This window comes from Dasypus novemcinctus, chromosome X (genome assembly GCF_030445035.2).
Source record: "Dasypus novemcinctus isolate mDasNov1 chromosome X, mDasNov1.1.hap2, whole genome shotgun sequence".
NCBI classification, from domain to species: domain Eukaryota; kingdom Metazoa; phylum Chordata; class Mammalia; order Cingulata; family Dasypodidae; genus Dasypus; species Dasypus novemcinctus.
In genome coordinates this window covers 177799381-177815248 of record NC_080704.1, presented here as the reverse complement: position 1 = coordinate 177815248, position 15868 = coordinate 177799381, and the positions used below count along the sequence as shown (strand labels likewise).

Genomic DNA, 15868 nt, shown 5'->3' with positions numbered 1-15868 from the left:
GGGGGGGATATTAAATAAATAAATAAATCTTTAAAAAAAATGCTAAAATTTCAATTGATTTCAGCATGAACTTTCTGGGGGAAAAAAGTGCATTTTGGGGAGTAGTCAATAGAGACACAATTTGCCATTTTTGTTGTTGGTAATGGACAACCTAAATTTCTCTACCCTGGTTCTTTTTCCCAGTCTTTCATCAGTATAGCAGATGTGTTAAAAAGAGGGTAAGTGGTATTATAACACAAAATAACCTCATAACAACATTCTTAAGGAAGAAAATTTGATTTGGGGACCACCTAACTCTCTTTGGAACTAGTTATTTAACCATGTATAAATTAAATGAATCATTATGCTTTAGAACTTATTTACCATTTTATGTAAATTTCAGGGAAAAAAAACAACTATTAAATGCCTTGCCTAAACACATTTATGTGGCCATTTATGTTTATTTACTTTTAAAGTAAAATAAATACATCAAGAGAATATGATAGGTTATTTTTCCTATTTTGGTCACTCTATGTTAGATTCTAATGGTTATTTCCACAAGGTCACCCAGCAACTTGATTACAAGGCTGAGAAGAGAACCCAGAGATTTGAATCTCCAGGCCATTTACTCTTCCTACTATACCATAGTGATACTCAAATGCCTATAAGCGGTGCTTACCATAAAAGGGGAATCCCAGAGGGAAAAAAAATGGTCAGGATAAAACATCTTAAAAGTAATACATCCTCATGGACCTCTACCATTATTATCCCTTCTTCAGTTTCAAGTAATTAGGAGGTCATTTTTTCCTAACATAAAACTAGGCTCAAGTTTGAACATTAGCTTCTACTAAGCAAGAAGATGTGAAAGATATGAATTACAACTTTATACTATTGTCTCCCCAGTGGTCCCAAGTATGTACTGCTTAATTAATTCTCCTCTAAATCTCCAAATAAAGTCATTTGAATGGGAAATTATAATTTACATAAAACATTATGTAGAAATTAAAGCACTTTAAACATTTCAGAACATAGACTGATTTTGTATCAGTACTTTTTGAGAGCTTTTTAAAAACTATGTATCTTATTATTATAGTTTTGTTTTCCATTTTCACAACTATAAAATACAAGAATGCAGGGAAAATTAGGTTTAACAAAGGAAAAAGTCAGTCTAAATTGTTCCACACATTTTCCTTGGAGTAAATCAAGAAAAATAAAGAAAAATACTATGACAAAAATAAAACACCAAGGTTAATACAAATCCAAAGCAGGAATGGATTCTGCAATTCCTGGGAATTCTTTCATTTAAAATAAATTATCTCCCAAGTGTAAACAATTTGCTATCACAGAAATTTGATGAATGCAGGTGCAGAAACTTTTATTAAGGGAAATTGCATTATATGTAAGAAATGTATAATTTTTCTTTTTCTTTTGGAAAATGAGGAAAAGTAATTTCCAAGTTAGGGAAAAGGCATAGTGAGTACTTTTACTCTACGTGACTTTTGTTAGAAGTTAAAAGTATCTGACCACCTAAGAAATTCAAATAAAATCAATTTCCTGAAACAAAATTCCTCAATCTATTCAATTCAACCTGGAAGGAACAAAGCTAAACAGCTCAAAACTGAAGAATACTTTCATCCTTAATCATTGCCTTTTCTGTCTATTCATGGACAGGTTTCCGTTTCTCATTTCTGTGCTTAAGTTCTTTCTCAGAGGCTGTATTTAGGCTTTTCTGTTTCTTCTTTCAGTGCTTCAGTTTTCCTGAACTGACATTGACTGTAACACTGATGTGGGCTATGGGTGGGAGGCTCTTTGTCTCTTCAGAGATAACCTAAGCTGTCTGACTTGTGGGTGTGACAGTAAGAGGCTGAAGTCCTGCCCTTGGTAACAATGGCAAGGACTCCAGTCGCAGGAAACAGTTTAACAATGCAAGGTCTATAAACTTTAAGTATTTAAGGGAAATGCAAACAAAATATGCTAAAAGCTTATCTAGAATGTATGAAGTCCATGCTAAAAGCTTACCTAAGATGTGAAAGATATATTTGCTAATTGAAGCCTATTGAAAACTGAAACAAAGGAACCATTTAGCCTTTCCTCTCTGTATAAAAGGGATTAAAAAATCTTGTTCAGGGCTCGGTAATGAACAGAAAGCTCCCGAGTCCGGCTGGCCGGCTAGCCTTCAATAAACAATTTTTCCTTCTCAAAATCATTCCTGAGTCCTGGCCTCTCTATACGCAAATAATTGAACTTCTCTCAAATTCTAAAACAACACCTCTCTTTTACTTTGCTGGATACTCTTGACTTTGTCTAAAATCATATCATTACTTAATTGCTTCAGTTCATCCTTAGGTAAACAGAACTAAAAATTTCAAAATCTGAGAATGCACCCATCCCAAAGCATTTCTTCTTCCATCTTTTCTACTGCTGGTTTCTTTTTCTCTTTTCTGTGCTTATGCTCTTCTTTCTCAGAGACTAAATCCTGGCTTTTTTTCTTTTGATGCTTCAGCTTTCGTGAACCAATCTTGACTTGATCCATCTCTCTTTTCCTTTGTTGGATGCTTTTGTCTTTGTCTAAATCCTTACCCTCATATCCCTTTTTCCTTTTATGCTTGGACTGCTCCTTCTCTGGCTTTTCTTCAACTTCCTTCAGATGTCTTCTTCTCCTCTGATGTCTCTGTTTATGACCTGCTTGATGGCTACTGGTATTGTTTTCTGAGGAAAGATGCTTGTGTACTTCAGATTCTACACTGTAGAGGTCAGAGTTATATTCTTGCTGACTAAGGCACAGGGGTACTGGTTTATCTGAGAAATAGTCTCTGGGGAGTTGACAGTAGCTCACAGAGTGTATTCTCTGTTTGCTGTCATGAGATGGTAAGAAATGAGGTAATTGGCTATACATTGTCTATGAAATACTGTATGATCCTGGATAGGTCTGGAAAGTCTCAAAGGGGAGTCTTTGCTCAAACAATTTATATCTGGGCCTAAAATCCTCCATTTCTCTGTAACCATGGGTTTCCCTAGACCTATTCCCCATCTTTCTGAAACAAGCCTTTGGCTGTAGTCCTCGAGCTCTGCACCTTGATGTAATCTTCTATTTCATCTTGTAAAGAGTCATATGTTCTCTTTGAATGAACTGGTAACCAATGAGGTAATTGGCTTTCCATTGGAGAAATATTATATGGTGCTTGGTAAGTATGGGGAGTCTCAAATGAGAATCTTTGCTGCAACATTCTATCTCTAGATCTGGAATCAACCACTTCTCTATACCCATGGGTTTCCATGGAGTTTTTTCCATGGAGAAATTTCGTTCTGAAACAAGTCTTTGGCTCTAGTCCTCTAGCTTTCTGTACTTTGTTGTAATCTTCAAACTCATCTTGGAAAGAGTCTTGTGTCTTCTCTGAATTTTTTATTAGATTAATAACAAGGGATTCTCTGCAAAGAAGACAGTAGAAAGATCTTGTTACTAGATTATTTTATTTGGAATATTTTTCTTGCTTTTAAAAAATAACCTCAAAAAAGACCATTTTTTTAAAGCTTACCACTACATAAAACACTATAATATATTATTTTTTATGCCAAAATAATCATCAGGGATACTCAAATATCTCTCAGGCACTTCACAATTTTTACCAAAAAAATTTTAGCACTGAGATTAAAAGAATGATGGGTACTAAAATAATAGTACTAAAATTAAAGGCATATTGGAGGTGTGGGAAATAAGCAATAATATTTAATGCCCTGATGGATGGTCTGATCAAAATGTCACATTGTTATTTCTAAAGTTTCGATTAGTCTGCTCCTTGGTAATGTAACTATTTATTTGAGAACCTGGAAATACTTTTTAAAAGTCTAAAGTTTAAATTGTTGAGTCAGACAATTTAGTTCCTAATTATTCAAACTCAAATTGTATAAGTACTTTTTACTAGAATGAAATAACGTAACACAAATACTGTGCTTTAATTTAAAATGCAACAAAGCAAATATTTAATTGTTAAATCCTCCTCTGCCTTACTACCTGACTTACCTGTTCCCAATTGTCCACTCAATCTTTCCCTCCTTAAAATAACAAAATAGAATGGACCAAACATTTATAGCGCTCCTTCTATGTGCTGGACCAGTCACCTTACACATATTTCATGTATCAACCTTACGACAGAATTGTCTAACATTACACACTTGGTAGCAAGATGGATCTGCTCTTCCAACCAGATCTTTGTTCTTAACCACTATACTTGATTAGAAAAATGGTGAACTGACTACTGAATCCCTAGAACAAAACCAACCTTCCAGGGATTCTCTGAATTTGTATGGTAAGTCTTAGAACACCCCTTTAAAGTCCTTGCAAAGAAAGACAATGTTGTCTGGTCAGGATGAGTACCAGTTGGCCAGCTCTTTTCAGGATACTATCATGGCTAGAGAGCTCCCTTGGGGATGCAAAAATGTATTGTTACATTTTGTCAATAACCATATCCAGGATCAACTCAGGAAAATTAGTGCCTAAAGTTTGTAAAATACATGCAAAAGCATTGACAGAGTCCCTGCTCTTTGGTGTAACTGAAGCCTCTGGACAAAAATACTTATTTTGATGTTCATTTCCTTGCTTACGGGATTGGAACATTTCTGAAGATATAAAGGTGATACTACGAATATGGCAAATGTAGATTTTCATCCTAAATGCTGAAAAAAAAAACAGTTCAACTTAAGAAGTTCAGTATAGATACACTTAGAATTTCGTAATGTTAGAATTGTATGGGAATATATTAGACATCATCTACTCAAACTTTCCCAATTTACGGAAATGGCCTGAAGTGTTCAATGACTTGGTAAAAGTCGTCGAGCAAATTGGCAGTAGTTATACTTCCATAGCCTGTGTCGCTTAAATTTAAAGTTTAGCATTCTTTCCACTATACCACTTTGCCTCTCTAGCCATGAACTCTTTCCTAAGAAACTCTCCCTGCTTCATGCTGCTACATGGATGTCCAGCAAGCACCTCAAATTTAACACACCTAACCAACTGTTGCCTCTTATTTCCTCAACCAACCACTTCCTTCTTTGTACATAATTGAAGACAAATAAAAGCAAATGTTTACTGTCTTACCTGAAATCAGTGTCGTGCATTAGTTTAACAAAACTAATTTCCACAGAAAGATGCGGTTTTAGAAAGGGGAGACTTTAAATGAGCCCCACTCTCAGGGTAAAAGCTGAAAGCAAAATTCTAAAACAAAACTAGTATTTACCACTTTAAGAGAGTCAAGAACTACAGAATAGAACATATATATTAGTTGCATCGTATTCTGTTCCTGAGAGAGAATTTGAAACGGGATAAATTGATTTTTACTTTCTTAACCTCACCATTGTTCCACTTTCAGAAGAAACATGTTCATAAATTTCATAATATAAAAATGATCCCTCATTAAGGAAAAAGCAATAAGATGGTGAGGAGACTGGAGGGACAACCAAGGTCATCTTCTTTCAAATCAGACAGAAACCTAATCATTTAAAGGATGTTAAATGAATCTTTACCAAGTTTACTGATCTTGGTAAAGCAAAGGTTATTTATCGAAAAAGGAGACTTCTGTCAGGGGTAAAGAAAGATACTGATTTTGAAGGACAATGAGGATTCTGCTCACTAGTGAGAAATACTCTCTTGTCGGCTCAGGAGAGCTCATCACATTTTGCAAAAATCTGAATGAATCATCTCTTAAAACTATCCTCTCTCCCTGTCTTCTAATTTCATCCTCACCAAGTCACCTTCAAATTATCATTTTGCTTCCTACATTCTTTGAGACCAAGAAGAGAATTCCCAGCATTATATAAAAAAACAAAACCTGGGAACTGAAATATATTTCCTACTATGATAAATCAATACCAGAATGACAATATATTTATTTAAACTACAATGTCTTCCAGATTTCTCTGATAAGACTCACCCGGGGTAGTAGTTGAAATTATACATTACATACCCCTCCCTGGAGAACATGACTCTGTGTGTATGGGATAGGGCCAGGGGAGTTATAGTTTAATACCCCAAATGATTATTATCAGTGAATTTTGGGGAAATATAATAAGGGACATACCTTTCCAGTTCCTGGATTATTTATCAGCCTCTTCCAAGTTTGTTTGTGGTTAGTGAATCTCAGATTTGAGGTTGATCAACTCTGAAGATTATGAAAGTCCAGCAAAACTAAGTATGAAACCCAAGACTGCATCTTTTTTTTTAAGATTTATTTCTCTCCCCTTCCCCCCCACCCCCCGCCACCCCAGTTGTCTGCTCTCTGTGTCTATTTGCTGCGTCTTCTTTGTTCACTTCTGTTTTGAGTGGCACGGGAATCTGTGTTTCTTTTGGTTGCATCATCTTGTTGTGGCAGCTCTCCGTGTGTGCGGCGCCATTCCTGGGCAGGCTCCACTTTCCTTCGCGCTGGGCGGCTCTCCTTACAGGACGCACTCCTTGCGGCATGGGGCTCCCCTGTGTGGCAGGGCTCTCCTTGTGTGCATCAGCACAGCGCTTGGGCCTGCTCCGCACAGGTCAAGGAGGCCCGGGGTTTGAACCGCGGACCTCCCATGTGGTAGACAGACGCCCTAACCACCTGGCCAAGTCCACCACCAAGACTGTGCATCTTCTCTACAATCCTTTTCAAGGAAATGATCACTCACCTTTTTTTACAGATTTGGAAACTAAGGCTCAGATGAACTTGTCAAATACCATACAATTTAAGGGTACCCAAATTACACAAGAGAAACATGAGTCCTGGTTTTCTCTAGATTAATGGTCTCAATATTCTTACAGAAATGAATCTTTGCGGAATTTTAAAAATATCCATGTTTTAAGTCAGAAGTGTTTGTCTTGTTTTAGTACATCATCAACTTTATAGGGTTACACTTATCTTAAATATTTTTAAAGTTTAAATGCAATCTGAATAGTGTTACTATAAAATAGAAACTTTCAGTGTTCTCTTAAATTTCAAAATCACACTTTTTTTCTCTCTCTCTTTTTTGGTCTTTTTGTCTTTTATTTCCCCTCTTAATACCTGGATGTTCTGTAAAAAGTGAAACTGTTCCAGGCTGCCCCACCGTGGCCAGGGTGAGATAGGCTGGAATAATTAATTTTATTTGCCAATTAAATCAGAAGCTCTAGGGATGGAGCCAGGCTTTGGCACTTCTTGAAACCTTTCCAGATGATTTTACTGTGCTGCCAGAGATTATAGAGCACAGTCCTAGATTACAGAGCCAGTAACCTTCATTATGACTATAAACTCAGATTACAGTTCAGAGGTTTCACATAATGAAATTAGTTTCATGTGTATAGTTATAAAGTATACTGTACATAGTGTTCTCCCCAGTTCCTCCTTTCTTTCTCCAAGGTGACATCAGAACCAAGATTCCTACCTTGACAGTAAGGGTTTGGGGGAGCTGCAGATCATGTATGGAAGAGTCAGGGGCAGTTCCAAAATTGTGGTCTGGTTTTTATTATCTTAGCTCTTATACTTTGCACACAGTGGTGTTCTTGATCTTTGTACAGGCTGTAGATGTCTCAGAAAATAATATAAATTGGCCCCATAGTAAAAATCTCCGGTATAATCCTCCTGGAACCTGCCTCTACTATTTTTCTCGTTTTCTCCATTCTCCCAACTCAAGGACTACTCCTTGGCCCTAGCCAGCTTCACTGCCCTCAACTTTTGTTAATTCCTTTTTTTCCTGAGTTCTCCTACATATTAAGGCTTCTTTGTAACTTGTACTTTTCAGAATTTTTCAAAATTTAACACTTGTGGTTCCGCTCATATCCTAAACATAGCCTTATCTCTTATCTCCCCAGATTACGGTCTTATTTTCAAAGCATGTTTGGAGAAATGCATGTTTTTCTAGTCTAACACTGATTTTTCAATCTTGACTCCACATCAGAATCACTTGGGGAGTTAAAAACGGAAAAAAGTACTAATATCTAGGTCTCAGGGATTTTAATTTAACTGATTTTAAGGATGGCCTGAGCATTGGGATTTCTAAAAGCTCCCTGCATTATTCTAATGTGTAGTCAAGGTTGAAAACCAATGATTTAATATCTTAAATGGAAAAATCAATTGACAGCTGCATGTATGAAAAAATGCAGAAATACAATGTAATGCAGAAGCTATCTTATGAAGAAAAACAGAAAATATCCAATTTACCTGTTCGTAAATTATGATAGAACTAAAATATTTCTTTAAAAAGTAATATTTATTCAGGACAGGTATTGTATGTATTATTTCATTTCATCATTATTCAACCCTGAGAAATACCATTAATTTCAGTTTGTACCTGAGATTCAACTGAGCATGACTTCCAACATATCTTTAAATCTATGCTTATCGCTTTATACTACATTGTCTCTCAAAAAACAATTAGCAAATAAAATTGAGAAAAACTAGGTACTCATATTCATATAAAACACTGCTAAGGATATTTCAGAATAAAATAAAATATCTTATCACAAAGAAGCTATTTAGGTCGAAGGGCTACAATTGATGCAATTGTCAATGCACAGTAAAGCCTATAGGAAATTAGAGAAAGAGAAAGAGAAGAATATTGAGAGCTAGAGTAGAGTGGGGGATGTTGTGATGACTCTCTGAGAACAGGAAGGATTTGAGTTGTACAGAAAGCAAATTAGAATATTCTAGGAGACGAGCACAATATCAGGTATGGCAGGGACAGAAATGAACACAAAATGTTGAGTTCAAATACTCTGTGCAATAACACTGCACACCTATGTGGCACCAAACATCATTCTAGCTGCTATGGTTACAAAGTGAATAAAACAGTGTTTTCTCCTAAGTCCAGAGTTGGAAAAAGATATATGAAGAGAGGACTTCAGTCTCATTTGGTAAAAGTTAGAGAAGTATGCATCACAAACAAGCAGAGGAACTTAGGTCAATAGAGGAACCTGGAGAAGTCTACACAGAAGTGTTTATGCAACTTCGTACAATTTTGATTTGTTAGAGAGTAGACTAGAAGGGGAGGGATGGGAAAGGCAAAAGGAGTAAGATTAAAAGAGAGGCTTTTTAGAGCTGTAGGGTGCCTAAGAGTTACCTCCTGAGAGCCTCCATGTTGCTCAAATGAGTCCAGTCTTGAAGCCAAACACAGCACGTAAATGCGTTGCCTTCCCCCCAGCCTGGGACATGACTCCTGGGGATGAACCCCCTGGTGCCAAGGGATTACTACCCAGAACCAGCTGATGATGTAAGTAGAAAAAGGCCTTGAATAAAAGGGTCAACTCAGACCAGCAGAATATCTCAATCTACATATAGTACCAGGAGTTAAAAATGCTTTTTGACCTGAATCAAGGGGGAAATGGAAAGGACAAATGAGTTCATATGGCTATGAGTCTCCAAAAAGTGCCGGGAGGTTATCAGATGGGTTGCCCTTATGCACACCTCAGCAGAGTCCCAGAAACAGATAATTAGATACAACCCCAGGTAATGGTTCTTCTGAGAGCTACAGAGACCCACAGGTTCTATGATCATGGCAGATAGAGTTCACTGCCATGTCAGTTGGTCTTATTTTGGAGTGTGTGTTTCTGTGTGATGGAGCTGGACCCAGATGTGATCTTTGTTCACAAACCTCTCCTGTTACTTTTACCGTAAGTGTAGTTGGTGCTACGTTTAATATATACCCAGGGGACCTGAATCTCTGGCCTGACCATGTGATAGCCAGGACCTGATCTTCAACAGACTTCAGCTCCTATACTCTGGTTTATTGGACTTACCCCACTCAGATAACATGGAATTGAAGGTCAACCACCATACCATGTAGCCAGGAGTGCCTACAACTGAAATCAGGAAGATTGCTTCCAGCATCCATGTGAAATCTAAGCCACGTCTTGTTACAGGTGTGGAGTGGACACAACCATTCCAAGGTCCACAGGATGGAGGAATAGAGTGTGGAGTAGAGTGGACTTACCAATAATCTCTTCATGAACTATTGTGATTAGTAATCGAAGAAAATGTTGCATTGGTTTGGAGAAAGTGGCTATGGTGGCTGCTGAGTTTAGGGAATGGGAGGAAGAGATAAGATGTGGAGATGTTTTTGGGAATTGGAGTTGTCCTGGATGATGCTGTAGGGACAGTTACTGGACATTGTATGTCCTCCCATGGCCCACAGGGTGGAATGTGGTAGAATGTGGGCTATGATGTGGACTATTGACCATGAGGTGCAGTGGTGCTCAGAGATGTATTCACCAAATGCAATTAATGTATCCTGATGTTGGAGGAGATTGTTGTTATGGGGGGAGCAGTGGGGTGAGGGGGGTGGGGGATATATGGGGACATCATTTTTTTAATGTAATATTAAAAAAATTAAAAAGACAGAAAAAAAAGAGGCTTTTATTTTATTCTAAGGGTCCTAGACTTTATTCAGTGGGTTGGGAAACCTTGAAATGGTTTAAGCATTAAGTGGCATAGTCAGTTGTTTGTTTTAGATACATCTCTCCTACCTGCAATGAGAAGGATTAAGAGGAGCATGCCTGGAAACAAGGAGATCATAGTTATGAGGCAACTATAATTGACAAGGCAAGAGATAATAAAGGGCATGTACTAGGAAAGTCATAATACAGATAAACAGATGTAGAGAGAGTGAAGAATTAATTAGCTTTAAAACTGGAAAAACTTGGTGACTCATTGAATGTGGGAGATAAGAGAGAGGAAGGAATCTAAAGGAGTCTAAAATACAAAGTCCAAGAAACCTAATTTGGAAACTGGTGAGATGCTCGTCCCATTAGCTGTAATTGGAACTTCAGAAAAGTGCTGCTTTAAGGGGTAGGGGAGTAAACAACAGTGAGTTTTATTTTGGACACAGTCTGAGGAATCTGTGGGACTTCCATGTAAAGATGTCCAGGAGGCAGTTACATATGGGCATTTGTAAGGCAGAAGAGAAGTCAGAGATATTCTGGAGATGTAAATTCATGCGTGTAGTTAAAACAATCAGGGCAGATGAGATTTCCTGAGTGCAATGTATGGATGGGCACAGAAATAGCAATATAATGATAAAACAATGGAGAGTGCCACCCTTTAAACTAAGATGATTGAGGAGGAAGAGGCAATAAAAAGACCGTGAAGTTAACAAAAGAAACAGTGTTATAAGGATTAACAGGAGCATGTACTGTCAAAGGAGTTAAGGAAATAGAGCATTTTAAAGAGGAATGATAGGTGAATTTAGGTAAATGCAAGGAATGAATGGTGTTCATTGAATTTGGAAATTAAGAGGTCACTATGATCCTGTTAGGAGCAGTTTCAGTGGAGTGCTACAGTGGGCTGGATTATGTACGCCAACAAATGGCAGTGAGTTGAGGATGAGTGAATAAAAAGTATAAGAACAAGGCCTAGAGCAACATTGTGCCTGGGAATTTACTCCTGTCAGCCTTCATGTTACTCAAATGTGGCCAGTCTCGAAGCCAAACTCAGCATGCAAATGCAATGCCTTCCCTCCAGCATGGGACATGACACCCGGGGATGAGCCTCCCTGGCAACGAGGGACCACTATCAAATACCAACTGATGATGCAACTGGAAAAGGACCTTATACGGAAGGTTCAATGCGGATCAGCAGAATATCCATGTCTACATAAAATACCATGACTTTAAAATGCTGTTTGACCTATAGTAAGGGGGAAATGGAAAGGAGAAATGAGTTTATATGGCTACGAGTTTCTAAAAAAGAGTCTGGAGGCTGGCAGAAGGATTGCCCTCATGCACAACTGAGCAGAGTCAGAGAGACAGATAAAGCAGATACAACCCCCAGATATTGGTTCCTTTGAAGGCTAAAGAGACCCATGAGAGTTATGGTCATGGCCGATGGGGTTAACTACCAGGGCATATGGCCCCTCTTTGGAAATGGTGTTTATGTGTGATGAATCTGGACTCAGATGGGATCTCCCTTCATAAGACTTTCATGCTAATGTGCTGGAGGTGCAGTTAATGTTGGGGTTTAAGATATATTTAGGGGATTTGAATCTCTGGACTGACAATGTGATAGCCAGGTCCTGAGCCTCAACAGACTCCAGCACCTACAATCTGATTTATTGGACTTACCACACTCAGCTAAGATGGAGTTGAAGAAGGACAACCACCACACCATGGAGCCTAGAGTGATTACAACTGAAAATGGGAGGATTGCATCCAGCATCCATGTGGAATCTGAGCATCCTCTTTTTTTTTTTTTTTTTTTTTTTTTTTGTTATTGGGTTTCTTTATTTTTTTTTTTAATTTTTTTATTTTTTATTGACTTTGTAATAATATTACATTAAAAATATATATGTGAGGTCCCATTCAACCCCACCCCCCCCAACCCCCCTCTCCCCCCCCACCAACAACACTCGTTCCCATCATCATGACACATCCATTGGATTTGGTAAGTACATCTTTGGGCACCTCTGCACCTCATATACATTGGTTCACATCATGGCCCATACTCTCCTCTATTCCATCATGTAGGCCCTGTGAGGATTTACAATGTCCGGTGATTACCTCTGAAGCACCATCCAGGGCAGCTCCATGTCCCGAAGACTCCTCCACCTCTCATCTCTTCCTGCCTTTCCCCATACCCTTTGTCCATTATGTCCACTTTTCCCAATCCAATGCCACCTCTTCTATGTGGACACTGGATTGGTTGTGTCCATTGCACCTTTATGTCAAGAGGAGGCTCAGATTCCACCTGGATGCTGGATGCAATCCTCCCATTTTCAGTTGTAATCACTCTAGGCTCCATGGTGTGGTGGTTGTCCTTCTTCACCTCCATCTTAGCTGAGTGTGGTAAGTCCAATAAATCAGATTGTAGGTGCTGGAGTCTGTTGAGGCTCAGGGTCTAGCTATCACATTGTCAGTCCAGAGATTCAAATCCCCTAAATATATCTTAAACCCCAACATTAACTGCACCTCCAGCACATTAGCATGAAAGTCTTATGAAGGGAGATCCCATCTGAGTCCAGATTCATCACACATAAACACCATTTCCAAAGAGGGGCCATCTGCCCTGGTAGTTAACCCCATCGGCCATGACCATAACTCCCATGGGTCTCTTTAGCCCTCAAAGGAACCAATATCTGGGGGTTGTATCTGCTTTATCTGTCTCTCTGACTCTGCTCAGTTGTGCATGAGGGCAAACCTTCTGCCAGCCTCCAGACTCTTTTTTAGAAACTCGTAGCCATATAAACTCATTTCTCCTTTCCATTTCCCCCTTACTTTAGGTCAAACAGCATTTTAAAGTCATGGTATTTTATGTAGACATGGATATTCTGCTGATCCGCATTGAACCTTCCGTATAAGGTCATTTTCCAGTTGCATCATCAGTTGGTAGTTGATAGTGGTCCCTCGTTGCCAGGGAGGCTCATCCCCGGGTGTCATGTCCCACGCTGGGGGGAAGCTGAGCATCCTCTTGACATAGAGGTGCAATGGACACAACCAATCCAATGTCCACATAGAAGAGGTGGCATTGGATTGGGAAAAGTGGACATGGTGGACGATGGGTATGGGGAAAGGCAGGAAGAGATGAGAGGTGGAGGCGTCTTTGGGACATGGAGCTGCATTGGATGGTGCTTCAGAGGTAATCACCGGACATTGTAAATCCTCACAGGGCACACTGGATGGAATGGAGGAGAGTATGGGCCATGATGTGGACCATTGTCTATGAGGTGCAGAGGTGCCCAAAGATGTACTTACCAAATCCAATGGATATGTCATGATGATGGGAACGAGTGTTGTTGGGGGGGGAGAGGGGGGGTGGGGGGGATGGGGTTGAATGGGACCTCACATATATATTTTTAATGTAATATTATCACAAAGTCAATAAAAAAAATGTAAGACAATAAATACAGAGTATGCGTGCAAAAAATCTTGACTGAAAAGAAAAGGGGAGACTATAGTTGTTAGAGCATCCATCTACCACATGTGAGGTCTATGATTCAAACCCTGGGCCTCCTTAACCAGTGTGGAGTTGGCCCATGAGCAGTGCTTATGCTCACAAGGAAGGCCATGCTATGCCGGGGTGTCCCCGTGTAGGGGATCCCCATGTGCAAGGAGCGCACCCTGTAAGGAGAGCCGCCCAGCACAAAGGAAAGTTCACCCTGCCTAAGAATGGAACCGTGCACACGGAGAGCTGACACAACAAGATGATGCAACAAAAAGAAGCACAGATTTCCGTGCCACTGACAACAGAAGTGGACAAAGAAGAACATGTAGCAAATCGAAACAGAGAACAGACAACTGGGGTGGGGAAGGGGGGGAAGAAATAAAATAAAATCAAAAAGTCTTTAAAAAAAGTAGTTCACTGATTCATATATTGAAGTAATCTCTGTTGAGGCAGGTCTACTCTATGCCCTTTTCTATCTTCAGCACTGGAAATAAAAGTGCGTTAGAAGAAGCTCCTGAGAGTCAGGGCAAGATGGCGTCTGAGTGAGTGCACCTCATAATCTCTCTTGCAAAGAAACAACTGAGTAGGGTCAGAGTCCTGGTCGACTGGGCTGCTTCAGGTGCTTGCAGGGCAGGAGGTGTGTGGACGTCAATTTGGTGAGACAGTGACAGAAGAGATTCTTGCAAGAGGTGGAACTTTTGGTTTCTGACACAGAGGTCTGAAGTTCTAGGTGGAACTGGGAGGCCCCTTTATGGTGTATGTGAATTACTGAGATCTAAAAGTTTTTTGAAGACAAAATTAAAAATTAGAAAGAAAAAAAAAGCATTGATATAGACACTGAGGAAGAAAGGAAGTTGTCTTGCCACTGTACATACATGGCAAAACCTATTACACTAATGAAAGGCAAAACTTTATAAAAAAGCTTTATAATTTTCATTTTATTAATACACCTATTTATGTTTATTTTAGTATTTCTAAATTACTATGTACTCTATTTCTAAACTTTAAACACATCACCGTATTTCAATTTCCTATCAATTGAATTTTGCAATATATTAGGATTCACCGTTAAAGAAGTTTTGAATCACAGAGAGTTTCAACTATGGCAGGGGAGGAACTGTGGTGTGGGGTGTTATTGATGGGGGGCACATGAGGGGGAATGCTCCAAGGAAAGTATATAGGGAACATAAATATGTTAGGATGTATTTGGGTATTTTTATAGTAGTTACAGTTACAAACATCAACTGAGGGAGTGCTGAGTTCCAACCCAGGCGAGCTCTGTCACATTCCCCAATGGGACAACAGTAATCCCCCAAGTGCAATGGAAAGATCAACAAGGAAGGGTAATGCAATAATGAGACCTTGATGCTGATGACTATGCTTAGGAGCCTGTTTGCCTGAAAAATGAACTAGGTCTAGAGCTGTAGGGTGCCTAAGAGTTACCTGCTGAGAGCCTCCATATTGCTCAAATGTGGCCACTCTCTAAGACAAACTCACTATGTAAATGCATTACTATGTAAATGCATTACCTTCCCCCCAGTGTGGGACATGACTCCTGGGGGTGAGCCTCCCTAGCACTGGGGGATTACTACCAATCACTAACTGGAGAAGCAACTAGAAAGCAACCTCAAATAAAAGGGTCAACTTAGACCAGCAGAATATCTCAGTTTACATATTGGATCAAGTTTTAAAAACTGTTCTTTGTTCTTCAATAAAAGGGGGATATGGCAAAGACAGATGAGTTGATAAGGCTAAGTTTCTTCCCAAAAGAGTTTGGAGATCATCAGAAGGGTTGGGCTTATGCAAACCTTAGCAGGACCCCAGAAAAAGCCAAAATAGATAACAACCCTAAGTACTGTTTTTCCTGTAGGCTATGCAGATCCACAGGGTATATAATCATGGCAGATGGAGTTGGAGCTCTGTGCCATGTCAGAGGACCCTACTTTGGAACTTGTGCTCCAGAGTGTGACAGAGCTGGATTCAGATATGACTTTTCTACACATACTTCTCCTGTCACTTTT

General features: G+C 39.2%; 1 pseudogene; it reads right to left on the bottom strand.

Moving 5' to 3' along the window:
• Nucleotides 1-2344: 2344 nt before the first annotated feature.
• LOC101426552 (zinc finger matrin-type protein 1-like) lies at nucleotides 2345-9053 on the bottom strand (annotated as a pseudogene).
• Nucleotides 9054-15868: the final 6815 nt, after the last annotated feature.